Here is a 26246-nt window from a genome sequence, read left to right as displayed (position 1 = left end):
ACCGTGGGGAGCTCCTGTTTTGTTTGTCAAGAAGAAAGATGGTACATTCAGGTTGTGTATCGACTACCGAGAGTTGAACAAACTTACCATCAAGAACCGCTACCCACTACCGAGAATCGATGACTTATTTGATCAACTACAAGGCTCGTCTGTTTATTCAAAGATTGACTTAGGTTCCGGGTATCATCAAATGCGGGTGAAAGAAGATGATATTCCAAAGACTGCTTTCAGAACACGTTACGGTCATTACGAGTTTATGGTCATGCCGTTTGGTTTAACTAATGCACCAGCTGTGTTCATGGACCTTATGAACCGAGTGTGTGGACCATACCTTGACAAGTTTGTCATTGTTTTTATTGATGACATACTTATTTACTCAAAGAATGACCAAGAACACGGTGAACATTTGAGAAAGGTGTTAGAAGTATTGAGGAAGGAAGAATTGTACGCTAAGTTTTCAAAGTGTGCATTTTGGTTGGAAGAAGTTCAATTCCTCGGTCACATAGTGAACAAAGAAGGTATTAAGGTGGATCCGGCAAAGATAGAAACTGTTGAAAAGTGGGAAACCCCGAAAACTCCGAAACACATACGCCAGTTTTTAGGACTAACTGGTTACTACAGAAGGTTCATCCAAGACTTTTCCAGAATAGCAAAACCCTTGACTGCATTAACGCATAAAGGGAAGAAATTTGAATGGAATGATGAACAAGAGAAAGCGTTTCAGTTATTGAAGAAAAAGCTAACTACGGCACCTATATTGTCATTGCCTGAAGGGAATGATGATTTTGTGATTTATTGTGACGCATCAAAGCAAGGTCTCGGTTGTGTATTAATGCAACGAACGAAGGTGATTGCTTATGCGTCTAGACAATTGAAGATTCACGAACAAAATTATACGACGCATGATTTGGAATTAGGGGCGGTTGTTTTTGCATTAAAGACTTGGAGGCACTACTTATATTGAAATGTCCCGTTCTTATTGATTAAAAACGTTCCATATTAATTGATTTCGTTGTGAGGTTTTGACCTCTATATGAGACGTTTTTCAAAGACTGCATTCATTTTAAAACAAACCATAACCTTTATTTCATCAATAAAGGTTTAAAAAGCTTTACGTAGATTATCAAATAATGATAATCTAAAATATCCTGTTTACACACGACCATTACATAATGGTTTACAATACAAATATGTTACAACAAAATAAGTTTCTTGAATGCAGTTTTTACACAATATCATACAAGCATGGACTCCAAATCTCGTCCTTATTTAAGTATGCGACAGCGGAAGCTCTTAATAATCACCTGAGAATAAACATGCTTAAAACGTCAACAAAAATGTTGGTGAGTTATAGGTTTAACCTATATATATCAAATCATAATAATAGACCACAAGATTTCATATTTCAATACACATCCCATACATAGAGATAAAAATCATTCATATGGTGAACACCTGGTAACCGACATTAACAAGATGCATATATAAGAATATCCCCATCATTCCGGGACACCCTTCGGATATGATATAAATTTCGAAGTACTAAAGCATCCGGTACTTTGGATGGGGTTTGTTAGGCCCAATAGATCTATCTTTAGGATTCGCGTCAATTAGGGTGTCTGTTCCCTAATTCATAGATTACCAGACTTAATAAAAAGGGGCATATTCGATTTCGATAATTCAACCATAGAATGTAGTTTCACGTACTTGTGTCTATTTTGTAAATCATTTATAAAACCTGCATGTATTCTCATCCCAAAAATATTAGATTTTAAAAGTGGGACTATAACTCACTTTCACAGATTTTTACTTCGTCGGGAAGTAAGACTTGGCCACTGGTTGATTCACGAACCTATAACAATATATACATATATATCAAAGTATGTTCAAAATATATTTACAACACTTTTAATATATTTTGATGTTTTAATTTTATTAAGTCAGCTGTCCTCGTTAGTAACCTACAACTAGTTGTCCACAGTTAGATGTACAGAAATAAATCGATAAATATTATCTTGAATCAATCCACGACCCAGTGTATACGTATCTCAGTATTGATCACAACTCAAACTATATATATTTTGGAATCAACCTCAACCCTGTATAGCTATCTCCAACATTCACATATAGAGTGTCTATGGTTGTTCCGAAATATATATAGATGTGTCGACATGATAGGTCGAAACATTGTATACGTGTCTATGGTATCTCAAGATTACATAATATACAATACAAGTTGATTAAGTTATGGTTGGAATAGATTTGTTACCAATTTTCACGTAGCTAAAATGAGAAAAATTATCCAATCTTGTTTTACCCATAACTTCTTCATTTTAAATCCGTTTTGAGTGAATCAAATTGCTATGGTTTCATATTGAACTCTATTTTATGAATCTAAACAGAAAAAGTATAGGTTTATAGTCGGAAAAATAAGTTACAAGTCGTTTTTGTAAAGGTAGTCATTTCAGTCGAAAGAACGACGTCTAGATGACCATTTTAGAAAACATACTTCCACTTTGAGTTTAACCATAATTTTTGGATATAGTTTCATGTTCATAATAAAAATCATTTTCTCAGAATAACAACTTTTAAATCAAATTTTATCATAGTTTTTAATTAACTAACCCAAAACAGCCCGCGGTGTTACTACGACGGCGTAAATCCGGTTTTACGGTGTTTTTCGTGTTTCCAGGTTTTAAATCATTAAGTTAGCATATCATATAGATATATAACATGTGTTTAGTTGATTTTAAAAGTCAAGTTAGAAGGATTAACTTTTGTTTGCGAACAAGTTTAGAAGTAACTAAACTATGTTCTAGTGATTACAAGTTTAAATCTTCGAATAAGATAGCTTTATATGTATGAATTGAATGATGTTATGAACATCATTACTACCTTAAGTTCCTTGGATAAACCTACTGGAAAATAGAAAAATGGATCTAGCTTCAACGGATCCTTGGATGGCTCGAAGTTCTTGAAGCAGAATCATGACACGAAAACAAGTTCAAGTAAGATCATCACTTGAAATAAGATTGTTATAGTTATAGAAATTGAACCAAAGTTTGAATATGATTATTACCTTGTATTAGAATGATAACCTACTATAAGAAACAAAGATTTCTTGAGGTTGGATGATCACCTTACAAGATTGGAAGTGAGCTAGCAAACTTGAAAGTATTCTTGATTTTATGTAACTAGAACTTGTAAAATATATGAAGAACACTTAGAACTTGAAGATAGAACTTGAGAGAGATCAATTAGATGAAGAAAATTGAAGAATGAAAGTGTTTGTAGGTGTTTTTGGTCGTTGGTGTATGGATTAGATATAAAGGATATGTAATTTTGTTTTCATGTAAATAAGTCATGAATGATTACTCATATTTTTGTAATTTTATGAGATATTTCATGCTAGTTGCCAAATGATGGTTCCCACATGTGTTAGGTGACTCACATGGGCTGCTAAGAGCTGATCATTGGAGTGTATATACCAATAGTACATACATCTAAAAGCTGTGTATTGTACGAGTACGAATACGGGTGCATACGAGTAGAATTGTTGATGAAATTGAACGAGGATGTAATTGTAAGCATTTTTGTTAAGTAGAAGTATTTTGATAAGTGTCTTGAAGTCTTTCAAAAGTGTATGAATACATATTAAAACACTACATGTATATACATTTTAACTGAGTCGTTAAGTCATCGTTAGTCGTTACATGTAAATGTTGTTTTGAAACCTTTAGGTTAACGATCTTGTTAAATGTTGTTAACCCAATGTTTATAATATCAAAAGAGATTTTAAATTATTATATTATCATGATATTATGATGTACGAATATCTCTTAATATGATATATATATACATTAAATGTAGTTACAACGATAATCGTTACATATATGTCTCGTTTCAAAATCATTAAGTTAGTAGTCTTGTTTTTACATATGTAGTTCATTGTTAATATACTTAATGATATGTTTACTTATCATAATATCATGTTAACTATATATATAACCATATATATGTCATCATATAGTTTTTACAAGTTTTAACGTTCGTGAATCACCGGTCAACTTGGGTGGTCAATTGTCTATATGAAACCTATTTCAATTAATCAAGTCTTAACAAGTTTGATTGCTTAATATGTTGGAAACATTTAATCATGTAAATATCAATCTCAATTAATATATATAAACATGGAAAAGTTCGGGTCACTACAGTACCTACCCGTTAAATAAATTTCGTCCCGAAATTTTAAGCTGTTGAAGGTGTTGACGAATCTTCTGGAAATAGATGCGGGTATTTCTTCTTCATCTGATCTTCACGCTCCCAGGTGAACTCGGGTCCTCTACGAGCATTCCATCGAACCTTAACAATTGGTATCTTGTTTTGCTTAAGTCTTTTAACCTCACGATCCATTATTTCGACGGGTTCTTCGATGAATTGAAGTTTTTCGTTGATTTGGATTTCATCTAACGGAATAGTGAGATCTTCTTTAGCAAAACATTTCTTCAAATTCGAGACGTGGAAAGTGTTATGTACAGCCGCGAGTTGTTGAGGTAACTCTAGTCGGTAAGCTACTGGTCCGACACGATCAATAATCTTGAATGGTCCAATATACCTTGGATTTAATTTCCCTCGTTTACCAAATCGAACAACGCCTTTCCAAGGTGCAACTTTAAGCATGACCATCTCTCCAATTTCAAATTCTATATCTTTTCTTTTAATGTCAGCGTAGCTCTTTTGTCGACTTTGGGCGGTTTTCAACCGTTGTTGAATTTGGATGATCTTCTCGGTAGTTTCTTGTATAATCTCCGGACCCGTAATCTGTCTATCCCCCACTTCATTCCAACAAATCGGAGACCTGCACTTTCTACCATAAAGTGCTTCAAACGGCGCCATCTCAATGCTTGAATGGTAGCTGTTGTTGTAGGAAAATTCTGCTAACGGTAGATGTCGATCCCAACTGTTTCCGAAATCAATAACACATGCTCGTAGCATTTCTTCAAGCGTTTGTATCGTCCTTTCGCTCTGCCCATCAGTTTGTGGATGATAGGCAGTACTCATGTCTAGACGAGTTCCTAATGCTTGCTGTAATGTCTGCCAGAATCTTGAAATAAATCTGCCATCCCTATCAGAGATAATAGAGATTGGTATTCCATGTCTGGAGATAACTTCCTTCAAATACAGTCGTGCTAACTTCTCCATCTTGTCATCTTCTCTTATTGGTAGGAAGTGTGCCGATTTGGTGAGACGATCAACTATTACCCAAATAGTATCAAAACCACTTGCAGTCCTTGGCAATTTAGTGATGAAATCCATGGTAATGTTTTCCCATTTCCATTCCGGGATTTCGGGTTGTTGAAGTAGACCTGATGGTTTTTGATGCTCAGCTTTGACCTTAGAACACGTCAAACATTCTCCTACATATTTAGCAACATCGGCTTTCATACCCGGCCACCAAAAATGTTTCTTGAGATCCTTGTACATCTTCCCCGTTCCAGGATGTATTGAGTATCTGGTTTTATGAGCTTCTCTAAGTACCATTTCTCTCATATCTCCAAATTTTGGTACCCAAATCCTTTCAGCCCTATACCGGGTTCCGTCTTCCCGAATATTAAGATGCTTCTCTGATCCTTTGGGTATTTCATCCTTTAAATTTCCCTCTTTTAAAACTCCTTGTTGCGCCTCCTTTATTTGAGTAGTAAGGTTATTATGAATCATTATATTCATAGATTTTACTCGAATGGGTTCTCTGTCCTTCCTGCTCAAGGCATCGGCTACCACATTTGCCTTCCCCGGGTGGTAACGAATCTCAAAGTTGTAATCATTCAATAATTCAATCCACCTACGCTGCCTCATATTCAGTTGTTTCTGATTAAATATGTGTTGAAGACTTTTGTGGTCGGTATATATAATACTTTTGACCCCATATAAGTAGTGCCTCCAAGTCTTTAATGCAAAAACAACCGCGCCTAATTCCAAATCATGTGTCGTATAATTTTGTTCGTGAATCTTCAATTGTCTAGACGCATAAGCAATCACCTTCGTTCGTTGCATTAATACACAACCGAGACCTTGCTTTGATGCATCACAATAAATCACAAAATCATCATTCCCTTCAGGCAATGACAATATAGGTGCCGTAGTTAGCTTTTTCTTCAATAACTGAAACGCTTTCTCTTGTTCATCATTCCATTCAAATTTCTTCCCTTTATGCGTTAATGCAGTCAAGGGTTTTGCTATTCTGGAAAAGTCTTGGATGAACCTTCTGTAGTAACCAGCTAGTCCTAAAAACTGGCGTATGTGTTTCGGAGTTTTCGGGGTTTCCCACTTTTCAACAGTTTCTATCTTTGCCGGATCCACCTTAATACCTTCTTTGTTCACTATGTGACCGAGGAATTGAACTTCTTCCAACCAAAATGCACACTTTGAAAACTTAGCGTACAATTCTTCCTTCCTCAATACTTCTAACACCTTTCTCAAATGTTCACCGTGTTCTTGGTCATTCTTTGAGTAAATAAGTATGTCATCAATGAAAACAATGACAAACTTGTCAAGGTATGGTCCACACACTCGGTTCATAAGGTCCATGAACACAGCTGGTGCATTAGTTAAACCAAATGGCATGACCATAAACTCGTAATGACCGTAACGTGTTCTGAAAGCAGTCTTTGGAATATCATCTTCTTTCACCCGCATTTGATGATACCCGGAACGTAAGTCAATCTTTGAATAAACAGACGAGCCTTGTAGTTGATCAAATAAGTCGTCGATTCTCGGTAGTGGGTAGCGGTTCTTGATGGTAAGTTTGTTCAACTCTCGGTAGTCGATACACAACCTGAATGTACCATCTTTCTTCCTGACAAACAAAACAGGAGCTCCCCACGGTGATGTGCTTGGTCGAATGAAACCATGCTCTAAAAGTTCTTGTAATTGGCTTTGTAGTTCTTTCATCTCGCTGGGTGCGAGTCTGTAAGGAGCACGAGCTATTGGTGCAGCTCCTGGTACAAGATCTATTTGAAATTCAACGGATCGATGTGGGGGTAATCCCGGTAATTCTTTCGGAAATACATCGGGAAATTCTTTTGCAATGGGAACATCATTGATGCTCTTTTCTTCAGTTTGTACTTTCTCGACGTGTGCTAGAACAGCATAGCAACCTTTTCTTATTAGTTTTTGTGCCTTCAAATTACTAATAAGATGTAGCTTCGTGTTGCCCTTTTCTCCGTACACCATTAAGGGTTTTCCTTTTTCTCGTATAATGCGAATTGCATTTTTGTAACAGACGATCTCTGCTTTCACTTCCTTCAACCAGTCCATACCGATTATCACATCAAAACTCCCTAACTCTACTGGTATCAAATCAATCTTAAATGTTTCGCTAACCAGTTTAATTTCTCGATTCCGACATATATTATCTGCTGAAATTAATTTACCATTTGCTAATTCGAGTAAAAATTTACTATCCAAAGGCGTCAATGGACAACTTAATTTAGAACAAAAATCTCTACTCATATAGATTCTATCCGCACCCGAATCAAATAAAACGTAAGCAGATTTATTGTCAACAAGAAACGTACCCGTAACAAGCTCCGGGTCTTCCTGTGCCTCTGCCGCATTAATATTGAAAACTCTTCCGCGGCCTTGTCCATTCGTGTTCTCCTGGTTCGGGCAATTTCTAATAATGTGGCCCGGTTTTCCACATTTATAACAAACTACATTGGCATAACTTGCTCCGACACTACTTGCTCCGCCATTACTCGTTCCGACACCATTTGTTCCTTTCGTTCTATTAACCCCTGGTCCATAGACCTCACACTTCGCCGCGCTATGACCATTTCTTTTACACTTGTTGCAAAATTTGGTGCAGAACCCCGAGTGATTCTTTTCACACCTTTGGCATTGCTGCTTCTGATTGTTGTTGTTGTTGCGGTTATTATTGTTGTTGGGATGATTGTTGTAGTTGTTGTTGTTGTTGTTGTTGTTGTTGTTGTTGTTGTTGTTGGGCCGTTTGTTGTAGTTGCGATTGATGTTGCGATTGTTGGGATAATTGTTGCGATTATTGTTGTAATTGCTGTTGTTGTTGTATTGGTGATTCTTATCACCGTTTTCCTCCCACTTTCTTTTGACTTGCTTCACATTGGCCTCTTCAGCAGTCTGTTCTTTAATTCTTACTTCAATCTGGTTCACTAGTTTGTGAGCCATTCTACATGCCTGTTGTATGGAGGCGGGCTCGTGTGAACTTATATCTTCTTGGATTCTTTCCGGTAATCCTTTTACAAACGCGTCGATCTTCTCTTCCTCATCTTCGAATGCTCCCGGACACAATAGGCACAATTCTGTGAATCGTCTTTCATACGTGGTAATATCAAATCCTTGGGTTCGTAACCCTCTAAGTTCTGTCTTGAGCTTATTGACCTCGGTTCTGGGACGGTACTTCTCGTTCATCAAGTGCTTGAATGCTGACCACGGTAGTGCGTACGCATCGTCTTGTCCCACTTGCTCTAGATAGGTATTCCACCATGTTAACGCAGAACCTGTGAAGGTATGCGTAGCGTACTTCACTTTGTCCTCTTCAGTACACTTACTTATGGCAAACACCGATTCTACCTTCTCGGTCCACCGTTTCAATCCGATCGGTCCTTCGGTTCCATCAAATTCCAAAGGTTTGCAGGCAGTGAATTCTTTGTAGGTGCATCCTACACGATTTCCTGTACTGCTAGATCCAAGGTTATTGTTGGTATGTAGCGCAGCCTGTACTGCGGCTATGTTTGAAGCTAGAAAAGTACGGAATTCCTCTTCATTCATATTCACTGTGTGTCGAGTAGTCGGTGCCATTTCCTTCAAAATAGTCAAATGGAACAAGTTAATCATACAGAATATTAAGAGTAGTTAATAGTATTTCGTAGCATAATAAGAACTCATTTATAAAAGCTTTTTCTTCATATTAGCGTTTTATAAGTTTAAATTCGGGTAGTACCTACCCGTTAAGTTCATACTTAGTAGCTAATATACAATTCAACTACTACAATTCTATATGAAAAACTGATTATAATAATATTTCGCGTTCAAACTTTTATACAATATTTTACAAACTTACAATACCGCTTATTTTACATAAAGCATGAAATATAGCACACAATAACTTTGATACAAGATAGTTGTGAAGATAATTCTAGCTAGTACACAAGTCGTTCAGCAAAGGCAATAAAGACACGTAATTCATACGTCCAGAAACAAGTCATGCATTCTGGTTTTACTATGACTACTTCCCATCCTTGGTCTTGTGCAACATAACCGTTATGGCCGTTGATAAGACAGCGTGTTGTAACGTCGTCAAAGGGACGAGGGTTACGTAATGTCCAACAGTCCCGTAACAATCTAAAAACCTCATTTCTTACTCCAATTACCGACTCCGTCACTTGTGGGAACGTTTTGTTTAATAGTTGTAGCCCGATGTTCTTGTTCTCACTTTGGTGAGAAGCAAACATTACTAATCCGCAAGCATAACATGCTTCTTTATGTTGCATGTTAGCCGCTTTTTCTAAATCACGAAGTCCAATATTCGGATATATTGAGTCAAAATAATTTCTTAACCCGTTGCGTAAAATAGCATTTGGGTTCCCCGCAATATATGCGTCAAAGTAAACACATCGTAACTTATGGGTTTCCCAATGTGATATCCCCCATCTTTCAAACGAAAGTCTCTTATAAACCAAGACATTCTTGGAACGTTCTTCGAATGTCTTACAAACTGATCTCGCCTTAAATAGTTGTGCCGAGGAATTCTGACCGACTCTAGACAAGATTTCATCAATCATGTCTCCGGGTAGGTCTCTTAAAATATTGGGTTGTCTATCCATTTTGTGTTTTTATACTGTAAAATAGACAAGAGTTAGATTCATAAAAAAAAATACTTATTAATACAAGCAATTTTTACATATATCATAAAGCATAAGCACACTATATTACATATATTACACCACATGAATACAACTATCTTATTCCGACTCGCTTGTTTCTTCTTCTTCGGTTTTGATTCGTTTTGCCAAGTTTCTAGGGATATATGATTTTCCCCTAATACGAGCCGTCGTTATCCACATTGGTTTAGAAAAACCTGGTGGTTTAGAGGTTCCCGGGTCATTGTTACAACTTAAGGACTTCGGGGGTTGACGATACATATAAAGTTCATCGGGGTTGGAATTAGATTTCTCTATTTTTATGCCCTTTCCCTTATTATTTTCTTTTGCCTTTTTAAATTCAGTTGGGGTAATTTCTATAACATCATCGGAATTCTCGTCGGAATCCGATTCATCGGAGAATTGGTAATCCTCCCAATATTTTGCTTCCTTGGCGGAAACACCATTGACCATAATTAACCTTGGTCGATTGGTTGAGGATTTTCTTTTACTTAACCGTTTTATTATTTCCCCCACCGGTTCTATTTCTTCATCCGGTTCCGATTCTTCTTCCGGTTCCGACTCTTCTTCCGGTTCCTCTTCGGGAACTTGTGAATCAGTCCACGAATCATTCCAATTTACATTTGACTCTTCATTATTATTAGGTGAGTCAATGGGACTTGTTCTAGAGGTAGACATCTATCACATAATATCAAACGCGTTAAGAGATTAATATATCACATAATATTCACATGTTAAAAATATATAGTTTCCAACAAAATTTGTTAAGCAATCATTTTTCAAGTAAACACGGTCGAAGTCCAGACTCACTAATGCATCCTAACAAACTCGATAAGACACACTAATGCAAAATTCTGGTTCTCTAAGACCAACGCTCTGATACCAACTGAAATGTCCCGTTCTTATTGATTAAAAACGTTCCATATTAATTGATTTCGTTGCGAGGTTTTGACCTCTATATGAGACGTTTTTCAAAGACTGCATTCATTTTAAAACAAACCATAACCTTTATTTCATCAATAAAGGTTTAAAAAGCTTTACGTAGATTATCAAATAATGATAATCTAAAATATCCTGTTTACACACGACCATTACATAATGGTTTACAATACAAATATGTTACAACAAAATAAGTTTCTTGAATGCAGTTTTTACACAATATCATACAAGCATGGACTCCAAATCTCGTCCTTATTTAAGTATGCGACAGCGGAAGCTCTTAATAATCACCTGAGAATAAACATGCTTAAAACGTCAACAAAAATGTTGGTGAGTTATAGGTTTAACCTATATATATCAAATCATAATAATAGACCACAAGATTTCATATTTCAATACACATCCCATACATAGAGATAAAAATCATTCATATGGTGAACACCTGGTAACCGACATTAACAAGATGCATATATAAGAATATCCCCATCATTCCGGGACACCCTTCGGATATGATATAAATTTCGAAGTACTAAAGCATCCGGTACTTTGGATGGGGTTTGTTAGGCCCAATAGATCTATCTTTAGGATTCGCGTCAATTAGGGTGTCTGTTCCCTAATTCATAGATTACCAGACTTAATAAAAAGGGGCATATTCGATTTCGATAATTCAACCATAGAATGTAGTTTCACGTACTTGTGTCTATTTTGTAAATCATTTATAAAACCTGCATGTATTCTCATCCCAAAAATATTAGATTTTAAAAGTGGGACTATAACTCACTTTCACAGATTTTTACTTCGTCGGGAAGTAAGACTTGGCCACTGGTTGATTCACGAACCTATAACAATATATACATATATATCAAAGTATGTTCAAAATATATTTACAACACTTTTAATATATTTTGATGTTTTAATTTTATTAAGTCAGCTGTCCTCGTTAGTAACCTACAACTAGTTGTCCACAGTTAGATGTACAGAAATAAATCGATAAATATTATCTTGAATCAATCCACGACCCAGTGTATACGTATCTCAGTATTGATCACAACTCAAACTATATATATTTTGGAATCAACCTCAACCATGTATAGCTAACTCCAACATTCACATATAGAGTGTCTATGGTTGTTCCGAAATATATATAGATGTGTCGACATGATAGGTCGAAACATTGTATACGTGTCTATGGTATCTCAAGATTACATAATATACAATACAAGTTGATTAAGTTATGGTTGGAATAGATTTGTTACCAATTTTCACGTAGCTAAAATGAGAAAAATTATCCAATCTTGTTTTACCCATAACTTCTTCATTTTAAATCCGTTTTGAGTGAATAAAATTGCTATGGTTTCATATTGAACTCTATTTTATGAATCTAAACAGAAAAAGTATAGGTTTATAGTCGGAAAAATAAGTTACAAGTCGTTTTTGTAAAGGTAGTCATTTCAGTCGAAAGAACGACGTCTAGATGACCATTTTAGAAAACATACTTCCACTTTGAGTTTAACCATAATTTTTGGATATAGTTTCATGTTCATAATAAAAATCATTTTCTCAGAATAACAACTTTTAAATCAAAGTTTATCATAGTTTTTAATTAACTAACCCAAAACAGCCCGCGGTGTTACTACGACGGCGTAAATCCGATTTTACGGTGTTTTTCGTGTTTCCAGGTTTTAAATCATTAAGTTAGCATATCATATAGATATAGAACATGTGTTTAGTTGATTTTAAAAGTCAAGTTAGAAGGATTAACTTTTGTTTGCGAACAAGTTTATAAGTAACTAAACTATGTTCTAGTGATTACAAGTTTAAATCTTCGAATAAGATAGCTTTATATGTATGAATCGAATGATGTTATGAACATCATTACTACCTTAAGTTCCTTGGATAAACCTACTGGAAAAGAGAAAAATGGATCTAGCTTCAACGGATCCTTGGATGGCTCGAAGTTCTTGAAGCAGAATCATGACACGAAAACAAGTTCAAGTAAGATCATCACTTGAAATAAGATTGTTATAGTTATAGAAATTGAACCAAAGTTTGAATATGATTATTACCTTGTATTAGAATGATAACCTGCTGTAAGAAACAAAGATTTCTTGAGGTTGGATGATCACCTTACAAGATTGGAAGTGAGCTAGCAAACTTGAAAGTATTCTTGATTTTATGTAACTAGAACTTGTAAAATATATGAAGAACACTTAGAACTTGAAGATAGAACTTGAGAGAGATCAATTAGATGAAGAAAATTGAAGAATGAAAGTGTTTGTAGGTGTTTTTGGTCGTTGGTGTATGGATTAGATATAAAGGATATGTAATTTTGTTTTCATGTAAATAAGTCATGAATGATTACTCATATTTTTGTAATTTTATGAGATATTTCATGCTAGTTGCCAAATGATGGTTCCCACATGTGTTAGGTGACTCACATGGGCTGCTAAGAGCTGATCATTGGAGTGTATATACCAATAGTACATACATCTAAAAGCTGTGTATTGTACGAGTACGAATACGGGTGCATACGAGTAGAATTGTTGATGAAATTGAACGAGGATGTAATTGTAAGCATTTTTGTTAAGTAGAAGTATTTTGATAAGTGTCTTGAAGTCTTTCAAAAGTGTATGAATACATATTAAAACACTACATGTATATACATTTTAACTGAGTCGTTAAGTCATCGTTAGTCGTTACATGTAAATGTTGTTTTGAAACCTTTAGGTTAACGATCTTGTTAAATGTTGTTAACCCAATGTTTATAATATCAAAAGAGATTTTAAATTATTATATTATCATGATATTATGATGTACGAATATCTCTTAATATGATATATATACATTAAATGTAGTTACAACGATAATCGTTACATATATGTCTCGTTTCAAAATCATTAAGTTAGTAGTCTTGTTTTTACATATGTAGTTCATTGTTAATATACTTAATGATATGTTTACTTATCATAATATCATGTTAACTATATATATAACCATATATATGTCATCATATAGTTTTTACAAGTTTTAACGTTCGTGAATCACCGGTCAACTTGGGTGGTCAATTGTCTATATAAAACCTATTTCAATTAATCAAGTCTTAACAAGTTTGATTGCTTAACATGTTGGAAACATTTAATCATGTAAATATCAATCTCAATTAATATATATAAACATGGAAAATTTCGGGTCACTACATATATGGGGTCAAAAGTATTATATATACCGACCACAAAAGTCTTCAACACATATTTAATCAGAAACAACTGAATATGAGGCAGCGTAGGTGGATTAAATTGTTGAATGATTACGACTTTGAGATTCGTTACCACCCGGGGAAGGCAAATGTGGTAGCCGATGCCTTGAGCAGGAAGGACAGAGAACCTATTCGAGTAAAATCTATGAATATAATGATTCATAATAACCTTACTACTCAAATAAAGGAGGCGCAACAAGGAGTTTTAAAAGAGAGAAATTTAAAGGATGAAATACCCAAAGGATCGGAGAAGCATCTTAATATTCGGAAAGACGGAACCCGGTATAGGGCTGAAAGGATTTGGGTACCAAAATTTGGAGATATGAGAGAAATGGTACTTAGAGAAGCTCATAAAACCAGATACTCAATACATCCTGGAACGGGGAAGATGTACAAGGATCTCAAGAAACATTTTTGGTGGCCGGGTATGAAAGCCGATGTTGCTAAATACGTAGGAGAATGTTTGACATGTTCTAAGGTCAAAGCTGAGCATCAGAAACCATCAGGTCTACTTCAACAACCCGAAATCCCGGAATGGAAATGGGAAAACATTACCATGGATTTCATCACTAAATTGCCAAGGACTGCAAGTGGTTTTGATACTATTTGGGTAATAGTTGATCGTCTCACCAAATCAGCACATTTCCTGCCAATAAGAGAAGATGACAAGATGGAGAAGTTAGCACGACTGTATTTGAAGGAAGTCATCTCCAGATATGGAATACCAATCTCTATTATCTCTGATAGGGATGGCAGATTTATTTCAAGATTCTGGCAGACATTACAGCAAGCATTAGGAACTCGTCTAGACATGAGTACTGCCTATCATCCACAAACTGATGGGCAGAGCGAAAGGACGATACAAACGCTTGAAGACATGCTACGAGCATGTGTTATTGATTTCGGAAACAGTTGGGATCGACATCTACCGTTAGCAGAATTTTCCTACAACAACAGCTACCATTCAAGCATTGAGATGGCGCCGTTTGAAGCACTTTATGGTAGAAAGTGTAGGTCTCCGATTTATTGGAGTGAAGTGGGGGATAGACAGATTACGGGTCCGGAGATTATACAAGAAACTACCGAGAAGATCATCCAAATTCAACAACGGTTGAAAACCGCCCAAAGTCGACAAAAGAGCTACGCTGACATTAAAATAAAAGATATAGAATTTGAAATTGGAGAGATGGTCATGCTTAAAGTTGCACCTTGGAAAGGCGTTGTTCGATTTGGTAAACGAGGGAAATTAAATCCAAGGTATATTGGACCATTCAAGATTATTGATCGTGTCGGACCAGTAGATTACCGACTTGAGTTACCTCAACAACTCGCGGCTTTACATAACACTTTCCACGTCTCGAATTTGAAGAAATGTTTTGCTAAAGAAGATCTCACTATTCCGTTAGATGAAATCCAAATCAACGAAAAACTTCAATTCATCGAAGAACCCGTCGAAATAATGGATCGTGAGGTTAAAAGACTTAAGCAAAACAAGATACCAATTGTTAAGGTTCAATGGAATGCTCGTAGAGGACCTGAGTTCACCTGGTAGCGTGAAGATCAGATGAAGAAGAAATACCCGCATCTATTTCTAGAAGATTCGTCAACACCTTCAACAGCTTAAAATTTCGGGACGAAATTTATTTAACGGGTAGGTACTGTAGTGACCCGAACTTTTCCATGTTTATATATATTAATTGAGATTGATATTTACATGATTAAATGTTTCTAACATGTTAAGTAATCAAACTTGTTAAGACTTGATTAATTGAAATATGTTTCATATAGACAATTGACCACCCAAGTTGACCGGTGATTCACGAACGTTAAAACTTGTAAAAACTATATGATGACATATATATGGATATATATATAGTTAACATGATACTATGATAAGTAAACATATCATTAAGTATATTAACAATGAACTACATATGTAAAAACAAGACTACTAACTTAATGATTTTTAAACGAGACATATATGTAACGATTATCGTTGTAAAGACATTTAATGTATATATATCATATTAAGAGATATTCATACATGATAATATCATGATAATATAATAATTTAAAATCTCATTTGATATTATAAACATTGGGTTAACGACATTTAACAAGATCGTTAACCTAAAGGTTTCAAAACAACACTTACATGTAACGACTAACGATGACTTAACGACTCAGTTAAAATGTATATACATGTAGTGTTTTAATATGTATTTATACACTTTTGAAAGACTTCAATACACTTATCAAAATACTTCTACCTAACAAAAATGCTTACAATTACATCCTCGTTCAGTTTCATCAACAATTCTACTCGTATGCACCCGTATTCGTACTCGTACAATACACAGCTTTTAGATGTATGTACTATTGGTATATACACTCCAATGATCAGCTCTTAGCAGCCCATGTGAGTCACCTAACACATGTGGGAACCATCATTTGGCAACTAGCATGAAATATCTCATAAAATTACAAAAATATGAGTAATCATTCATGACTTATTTACATGAAAACAAAATTACATATCCTTTATATCTAATCCATACACCAACGACCAAAAACACCTACAAACACTTTCATTCTTCAATTTTCTTCATCTAATTAATCTCTCTCAAGTTCTATCTTCAAGTTCTAAGTGTTCTTCATATATTCTACAAGTTCTAGTTACATAAAATCAAGAATACTTTCAAGTTTGCTAGCTCACTTCCAATCTTGTAAGGTGATCATCCAACCTCAAGAAATCTTTGTTTCTTACAGTAGGTTATCATTCTAATACAAGGTAATAGTCATATTCAAACTTTGGTTCAATTTCTATAACTATAACAATCTTATTTCAAGTGATGATCTTACTTGAACTTGTTTTCGTGTCATGATTCTGCTTCAAGAACTTCGAGCCATCCAAGGATCCGTTGAAGCTAGATCCATTTTTCTCTTTTCCAGTAGGTTTATCCAAGGAACTTAAGGTAGTAATGATGTTCATAACATCATTCGATTCATACATATAAAGCTATCTTATTCGAAGGTTTAAACTTGTAATCACTAGAACATAGTTTAGTTAATTCTAAACTTGTTCGCAAACAAAACTTAATCCTTCTAACTTGACTTTTAAAATCAACTAAACACATGTTCTATATCTATATGATATGCTAACTTAATGATTTAAAACCTGGAAACACGAAAAACACCGTAAAATCGGATTTACGCCTTCGTAGTAACACCGCGGACTGTTTTGGGTTAGTTAATTAAAAATTATGATAAATTTTGATTTAAAAGTTGTTATTCTGAGAAAATGATTGTTATTATGAACATGAAACTATATCCAAAAATTATGGTTAAACTCAAAGTGGAAGTATGTTTTCTAAAATGGTCATCTAGACGTCGTTCTTTCGACTGAAATGACTACCTTTACAAAAACGACTTGTAACTTATTTTTCTAACTATAAACCTATACTTTTTCTGTTTAGATTCATAAAATAGAGTTCAATATGAAACCATAGCAATTTGATTCACTCAAAACGGATTTAAAATGAAGAAGTTATGGGTAAAACGAGATTGGATAATTTTTCTCATTTTAGCTACGTGAAAATTGGTAATAAATCTATTCCAACCATAACTTAATCAACTTGTATTGTATATTATGTAATCTTGAGATACCATAGACACGTATACAATGTTTCGACCTATCATGTCGACACATCTATATATATTTCGGAACAACCATAGACACTCTATATGTGAATGTTGGAGTTAGCTATACAGGGTTGAGGCTGATTCCAAAATATATATAGTTTGAGTTGTGATCAATACTGAGATACGTATACACTGGGTTGTGGATTGATTCAAGATAATATTTATCGATTTATTTCTGTACATCTAACTGTGGACAACTAGTTGTAGGCTACTAACGAGGACAGCTGACTTAATAAACTTAAAACATCAAAATATATTAAAAGTGTTGTAAATATATTTTGAACATACTTTGATATATATGTATATATTGTTATAGGTTCGTGAATCAACCAGTGGCCAAGTCTTACTTCCCGAGGAAGTAAAAATCTGTGAAAGTAGGTTATAGTCCCACTTTTAAAATCTAATATTTTTGGGATGAGAATACATGCAGGTTTTATAAATGATTTACAAAATAGACACAAGTACGTGAAACTACATTCTATGGTTGAATTATCGAAATCGAATATGCCCCTTTTTATTAAGTCTGGTAATCTAAGAATTAGGGAACAGACACCCTAATTGACGCGAATCCTAAAGATAGATCTATTGGGCCTAACAAACCCCATCCAAAGTACCGGATGCTTTAGTACTTCGAAATTTATATCATATCCGAAGGGTGTCCCGGAATGATGGGGATATTCTTATATATGCATCTTGTTAATGTCGGTTACCAGGTGTTCACCATATGATTGATTTTTATCTCTATGTATGGGATGTGTATTGAAATATGAAATCTTGTGGTCTATTATTATGATTTGATATATATAGGTTAAACCTATAATTCACCAACATTTTTGTTGACGTTTTAAGCATGTTTATTCTCAGGTGATTATTAAGAGCTTTCGCTGTCGCATACTTAAATAAGGACGAGATTTGGAGTCCATGCTTGTATGATAATGTGTAAAAACTGCATTCAAGAAACTTATTTTGTTGTAACATATTTGTATTGTAAACCATTATGTAATGGTCGTGTGTAAACAGGATATTTTAGATTATCATTATTTGATAATCTACGTAAAGCTTTTTAAACCTTTATTGATGAAATAAAGGTTATGGTTTGTTTTAAAATGAATGCAGTCTTTGAAAAACGTCTCATATAGAGGTCAAAACCTCGCAACGAAATCAATTAATATGGAACGTTTTTAATCAATAAGAACGGGACATTTCACGTTTTGCCAAGTTTCTAGGGATATATGATGTTCCCCTAATACGAGCCGTCATTTTCCACATTGGTTTAGAAAAACCTGGTGGTTTAGAGGTTCCCGGGTCATTGTTACAACTTAAGGGCTTCGGGGGTTGACGATACATATAAAGTTCATCGGGGTTGGAATTAGATTTCTCTATTTTTATACCCTTTCCCTTATTATTTTCTTTTGCCTTTTTAAATTCAGTTGGGGTAGTTTCTATAACATCATCGAAATTCTCGTCGGAATCCGATTCATCGAAGAATTGGTAATCCTCCCAATATTTTGCTTCCTTGGCGAAAACACCATTGACCATAATTAACCTTGGTCGGTTGGTTGAGGATTTTCTTTTACTTAACCGTTTTATTATTTCCCCCACCGGTTCTATTTCCTCCTCCGGTTCCTCCTCTTCCGGTTCTGATTCTTCTTCCAGTTCCGACTCTTCTTCCGGTTCCTCTTCGGGAACTTGTGAATCAGTCCACGAATCATTCCAATTTACATTTGACTCTTCATTATTATTAGGTGAGTCAATGGGACTTGTTCTAGAGGTAGACATCTATCACATAATATCAAACGCGTTAAGAGATTAATATATCACATAATATTCACATGTTAAAAATATATAGTTTCCAATAAAATTTGTTAAGCAATCATTTTTCAAGTTAACACGGTCGAAGTCCAGACTCACTAATGCATCCTAACAAACTCGATAAGACACACTAATGCAAAATTTTGGTTCTCTAAGACCAACGCTCGGATACCAATTGAAATGTCCCGTTCTTATTGATTAAAAACGTTCCATATTAATTGATTTCGTTGCGAGGTTTTGACCTCTATATGAGACGTTTTTCAAAGACTGCATTCATTTTTAAAACAAACCATAACCTTTATTTCATAAATAAAGGTTTAAAAAGCTTTACGTAGATTATCAAATAATGATAATCTAAAATATCCTGTTTACACACGACCATTACATAATGGTTAACAATACAAATATGTTATATCGAAATCAGTTTCTTGAATGCAGTTTTTACACAATATCATACAAACATGGACTCCAAATCTTGTCATTATTTTAGTATGCAACAGCGGAAGCTCTTAGTATTCACCTGAGAATAAACATGCTTTAAACGTCAACAAAAATGTTGGTGAGTTATAGGTTTAACCTATATATATCAAATCATAACAATAGACCACAAGATTTCATATTTCAATAAACATCCCATACATAGAGATAAAAATCATTCATATGGTGAACACCTGGTAACCGACATTAACAAGATGCATATATATAAGAATATCTCCATCATTCCGGAACACCCTTCGGATATGATATAAATTTCGAAGTACTAAAGCATCCGGTACTTTGGATGGGGTTTGTTAGGCCCAATAGATCTATCTTTAGGATTCGCGTCAATTAGGGTGTCTGTTCCCTAATTCTTAGATTACCAGACTTAATAAAAAGGGGCATATTCGATTTCGATAATTCAACCATAGAATGTAGTTTCACGTACTTGTGTCTATTTTGTAAATCATTTATAAAACCTGCATGTATTCTCATCCCAAAAATATTAGATTTTAAAAGTGGGACTATAACTCACTTTCACAGATTTTTACTTCGTCGGGAAGTAAGACTTGGCCACTGGTTGATTCACGAACCTATAACAATATATACATATATATCAAAGTATGTTCAAAATATATTTACAACACTTTTAATATATTTTGATGTTTTAAGTTTATTAAGTCAGCTGTCCTCGTTAGTAACTGATGTGCTGAAACAGTACCTTTATTTATGAACGGATTTGAGTTATTTTGTTACACGAATTGATTTATTGTATATGTGGTATTTTAATGATTTTAGGTTGATTTCACACATATAGGCAACTAGTCCTATTCGCGTAGTTTAGTTTGTCGGTAAATCCGGTTCGTTCCACAGGGAGACAGTGTTCAATGGTTTTTAATAGTCTTTGAAGTTAAACTTATTTTAAGGGGGTTTTGGATTAGGAAATGATAATACTACACAATAATAATAAAATATAACTTAATCCTAATTTAATTGAACTACTTATTAATTTATACGAATACATTATTTATAATTATTAATTTAAAAGTGAATTAATTGAAATCATACTAATAAGTTTATTACTAAATGATAATTAATAAAATGATAGCTTTTTAATAAAACTAATTGTTTAGAATTTTGTTTTGAGCAATTATAATATAAATTTATTTAAATTAACTAAATAACATATTTTAACTAAATTAATAGGAATTGTAATATTTTAACTAGTTATAAACTAATTACTAATTATAAATTATAATAATTATAAATTAACAACTTAAATATAATAATAAAATAATTAAAACCCTAGATTTTTAACCTAGTTCGTACAGTACCCGTATTATACTTACGTGTTTCGCGTAGTATAATACGCGTTTCGCGTATGGTTTAATATGTACGCGTATCGTGTAGAGATATACGCGATCCGCGTATGTTATAATCCAGGTGACAAAACAGTGATGAATAAACTGGAATATAATGCTGTGTAATATTTTTTTTTATTTTACTTTTAACTTTACTGAATAAATGAACGTAAATAATAATAATAATGATTTATAAAATAAAAGGGAGTGTTTACTTAAATGTGTCACATCTAGGTCCATGGATTGTTTTAAGTTTAAGCTCGTATTAAAATGTTTAGTATAAAACTTATATTTTCCTTTCAAAAAAATAATATGTTTTGACTAACTAAATTAAATCTAATTTTCATTGAATTATATTTAGATAGTTACTAGTCCTTAAGTATTTAAATTGAGACCCAACCCAGTTTTGACCTTCGCCAAAACCCAAATCATAATGGTTTCCCTTTTTACAATTTCACTATTATATGACTAGTGATATTACCCAAACCACCGAACCTTACTTTTTAATTTAGTGTTAGTAAATTAGTTATAAGTTCGTCTAGATCACTTTTAATGTTGAAGCGTAATTTATATAAATAAAAATAACTTTCGTTATTTTAATCTAACAAATTAAGTGACAAGGGTTAAATATCCAAATACATAATAATGGTTCTTTTAATTAGGCTCAATATTAAAAATACTAAAGTTACATTTTAATTTTTACAAATGATAACAATCCATTTCACTAGGGGCTCTACATCTAAGCAAACACTAGGGAAATTAGCTACTCATTATACTAGGGTAAACATAAAAATATAAATATGCAAACATAACAATAACTATAAAAATTGATAACAATAATTTTTAACAGAATATACTTACTAAAAATTCTTCACTTTCATTAACTTCAATGGTAGAAAATTACAATAATAACACCCCTTTTGCACGTACAATAATACCCTTAATCACGAACAATACACCCTTAATATTTGAAACTATCCTAACTCTTCAAACTTGAAAATTAATTTGGTACAGAATACTTAAAAATAAATGACAGTAACTAATGATTTTTTGTGTGTAGTCTCCTTGAAAATGTATGTGTACTCCTCCTCTATTTTTCTCTCTGCCTTCTTTTTGTAAGAGTACTCCGTATTATAACATGTGTAGTAGGTCAAAAGTGTGGTCCTTGCTGTACCACTTGAAAAAGAATGAATATTAAAACATAAAAGTAACCTTCCCATTTGCTGTTGAATCTGGATCTGGACTGGATACTACGCGTTTCACGTAGGAGTCCACACGATCCGCGTAATAGTTAAATACTACGCGTTTCGCGTAGGTTGCCACATGATTCGCGTAAGAACAGCCGACAGTTTTCTTTGTTTTTATTTTATGTTTTGTTCTCTTTTGATCCTGCATTGACGTTTATCGATTTGGAACTTTTCATTTGAACTTTTATTCTTTGCTCATCTTGAACTTGTATTCGGGTAATGTTATCTCGACATATATTTGGTTTAAATCCATCGTTTATCGTCTTTTCTTCAAACTTCGAGCTCGTATTATCTTTTGTCGTTTTCTCGTGATTTATACATTTGAATGTCTTAGTAAACAGTAAAAACCTATGAAATATAAATGATATTGCGTCGAATAATATGTATGTTTAAAGCAATATCAAAATACCCCACACTTGAACGTTGCTTGTCCTCAAGCAATTACATCTTCTAAATAGAATCGGAACATTACATATTTTTCCTTATCGATCATTAAATCACACAACACACGCTACACGAAATGAAACACAGGCTATATGGAATAAGTTGGAAACACTACATAATTTTTATTGAATCACATGCACACCACACGAAACAAAATTCTGACAACAGAAACAAAGTTGAAACTCGTGATTAAGGTTTAAAAATTTAGATCCTTAGGGAAAATTGGACCTTGTGAAAACGTTTTATGATTTTATAAAATGTCATGCTAGTTTTTACACAGACACGTTTTCCGGTTTTAACCTCAAATTCCGGTTGAGGGTAACTGAAAACCAAAGTCTCAGTCGGCGATTAGCAAGCTATCCGCCCCCATAATTGAAGTATCATGGAACTTGAAACCGAATGTCCTAAAAATAGTTTTACACAATATAATTCATAAAATAGCACAAGTTTTAGAGTAAAATTATATCGTGTCCAAATATCATCGGTGAACCATGAGTTTGCACACCTCAATTTGTTATGGCATATGTATGTTGACCGCGATCAAACATAGATGCGGTTGATCTTTACGGAGATCATCCATCTGGGGATTAGATTCATTAGTCTTAAAAGCTAATTTGCAATGTGCCCCCCCATTGTACGAGACAGATCCATCTCATGGTTAGGATAAGTCTGACCACCAAAAACCCTGTTTGATGCTGAGGTGAGGTGGATTTCCAGCCGATGATAGAGATGACTTTTCAAGATTTTTCGTCAACCTACAGCTGTTCTGGACTACATCTTCTAACATAAGTTAGCAAGTGTGTTATTTTGGAAGACTTTACTTCCTTTACGAGATGTTCAGGTTTATACATTCCAAAGCGATGATATCTGCAATACTTCATAGAAACATGTGATAAATAGTTCTAAACATATAGAGTTTATAAATTCTGTTATACTTGGTTTTCTTTTATATATTTCAATCAGATAAACTTATGTATTTTTAATGTATGGAGACAATAATTTCGGTTTTTGACACCTAATCTTTAATTGCTCGTAATTACCTTAAAAATTGATTAGTTATATTAGTTTAAAAATTGTAAAATTTTTCATAAAAATCACCAAGTTATAAGTTCTTGAGAATTTATATATTCCCTACCCCACACTTAAGATTATGTAATGCCCTCATTACATAAAATCAGATTAAAATGTATAAATTTGAGAGGACAAAAAGTGTACAGTATATAGAACTTCCTTTGTTAAGTAATTGGATATTGTAAAATGCTTATCGTATGAACATATCCAATCCGTTTTATCACAATAATACTTTTGTGTTTTGCTAGGTCGAATCACATCATCACAAGTACCTGTCAACAAATATGTCAATCACAAACTAGATGGGGTTGTACTTTAGTAGTACAAAAATTTTACCCCACACTAGAGTTTTTGTAAAGATAATTAAAGATAAGAATAAATTAACACACCATAAAAATTATTTTATAAAAAGTTGATGTGCTAAAACAGTACCTTTATTTATGAACGGATTTGAGTTATTTTGTTACACGAATTGATTTATTGTATATGTGGTATTTTAATGATTTTAGGTTGATTTCACACATATAGGCAACTAGTCCTATCCGCGTAGTTTAGTTTGTCGGTAAATCCGGTTCGTTCCACAGGGAGACAGTGTTCAATGGTTTTTAATAGTCTTTGAAGTTAAACTTATTTTAAGGGGGTTTTGGATTAGGAAATGATAATACTACATAATAATAATAAAATATAACTTAATCCTAATTTAATTGAACTACTTATTAATTTATACGAATACATTATTTATAATTATTAATTTAAAAGTGAATTAATTGAAATCATACTAATAAGTTTATTACTAAATGATAATTAATAAAATGATAGCTTTTTAATAAAACTAATTGTTTAGAATTTTGTTTTGAGCAATTATAATATAAATTTATTTAAATTAACTAAATAACATATTTTAACTAAATTAATAGGAATTGTAATATTTTAACTAGTTATAAACTAATTACTAATTATAAATTATAATAATTATAAATTAACAACTTAAATATAATAATAAAATAATTAAAACCCTAGATTTTTAACCTAGTTCGTACAGTACCCGTATTATACTTACGCGTTTCGCGTAGTATAATACGCGTTTCGCGTATGGTTTAATATGTACGCGTATCGTGTAGAGATATACGCGATCTGCGTATGTTATAATCCAGGTGACAAAACAGTGACGAATAAACTGGAATATAATGCTGTGTAATATTTTTTTTATTTTACTTTTAACTTTACTGAATAAATGAACGTAAATAATAATAATAATGATTTATAAAATAAAAGGGAGTGTTTACTTAAATGTGTCACCTCTAGGTCCATGGATTGTTTTAAGTTTAAGCTCGTATTAAAATGTTTAGTATAAAACTTATATTTTCCTTTCGAAAAAATAATAAGTTTTGACTAACTAAATTAAATCTAATTTTCATTGGATTATATTTAGATAGTTACTAGTCCTTAAGTATTTAAATTGAGACCCAACCCAGTTTTGACCTTCGCCAAAACCCAAATCATAACGGTTTCCCTTTTTACAATTTCACTATTATATGACTAGTGATATTACCCAAACCACCAAACCTTACTTTTTAATTTAGTGTTAGTAAATTAGTTATAAGTTCTTCTAGATCACTTTTAATGTTGAAGCTTAATTTATATAAATAAAAATAACTTTCGTTATTTTAATCTAACAAATTAAGTGACAAGGGTTAAATATCCAAATACATAATAATGGTTCTTTTAATTAGGCTCAATATTAAAAATACTAAAGTCACATTTTAATTTTTACAAATGATAACAATCCATTTCACTAGGGGCTCTACATCTAAGCAAACACTAGGGAAATTAGCTACTCATTATACTAGGGTAAACATAAAAATATAAATATGCAAACATAACAATAACCATAAAAATTGATAACAACAATTTTTAACAGAATATACTTACTAAAAATTCTTCACTTTCATTAACTTCAATGGTAGAAAATTACAATAATAACACCCCTTTTGCGCGTACAATAATACCCTTAATCACG

The sequence above is a fragment of the Rutidosis leptorrhynchoides genome, chromosome 1 (genome assembly GCF_046630445.1).
Source record: "Rutidosis leptorrhynchoides isolate AG116_Rl617_1_P2 chromosome 1, CSIRO_AGI_Rlap_v1, whole genome shotgun sequence".
Taxonomy (NCBI): Eukaryota; Viridiplantae; Streptophyta; class Magnoliopsida; order Asterales; family Asteraceae; genus Rutidosis; species Rutidosis leptorrhynchoides.
This window is presented reverse-complemented; position numbering follows the sequence as displayed.